The sequence below is a fragment of the Nomia melanderi genome, unplaced genomic scaffold (assembly GCF_051020985.1).
Source record: "Nomia melanderi isolate GNS246 unplaced genomic scaffold, iyNomMela1 scaffold0014, whole genome shotgun sequence".
Lineage (NCBI taxonomy): Eukaryota > Metazoa > Arthropoda > Insecta > Hymenoptera > Halictidae > Nomia > Nomia melanderi.
This window is the reverse complement of record NW_027475130.1, coordinates 4769271-4770225: the sequence shown is the minus strand read 5'-3', so window position 1 is coordinate 4770225 and position 955 is coordinate 4769271.

Here is a 955-nt window from a genome sequence, read left to right as displayed (position 1 = left end):
CTATCTCTAATAGCACCAGAGATATCACCAGATATATGCTGGATTTTTCCCTGGCCCTGAGTGCCCGGCCCCATGTTTCGGTGGTTTTCTCGACCCCTGGTGGTCCGAGGTCGATCCCGCCCGCACGGATTTATGCGCTCGGGCCTCCTGCAGACAATGCACTTTGATTTATTTCTCTATCTCTAATAGCACAGGAGATATCACCAGATATATATTGGATGTTTCCGTAACCCTGACAGTCCGGCCCCATGAGACGGTGGTTTTCTGGGCCCCTGGTGGTCCGAGGTCGTTCCCGCTGCACAGATTCATGCGACAGGGCCTCCTACAGACAATGCACTTTGATTTATTGCGCTATCTGTAATAGCTATCTCGAATAGCACCCGAGATATCACCAGATATATATTGGATTTTTCCCTGACCCTGACAGTCCGGCCCCATGAGACGGTGATTTTCTCGGCCCCTGGTGGTCCGAGGTCGATCCCGCTGCACAGATTCATCCGCCAGGCCCTCCTACAGACAATGCACTTTGATTTATTGCGCTATCTGTAATAGCACCCGAGATATCACAAGATATATATTGGATTTTTTTCTGACCCTGAGTGTCCGACCCCATGAGACGGTGGTTTTCTCGTCCCCTGGTGGTCCGAGGTCGATCCCGCTGCACAGATTCATGCGCAATGGCCTCCTACAGACAATGCACTTTGATTTATTGCGCTATCTGTAATAGCACCCGAGATATCACCAGGTATATATTGTATTTTCCCCTGACCCTGAGTGTCCGGCCCCATGAGACGGTGGTTTTCTCGGGCCCTGGTGGTCCGAGGTCGATCCCGCTGAACAGATTCATCCGCCAGGCCCTCCTACAGACAATGCACTTTGATTTATTGCGCTATCTGTAATAGCACCCGAGATATCACAAGATATATATTGGATTTTTTTCTGACCCTGAGTGTCC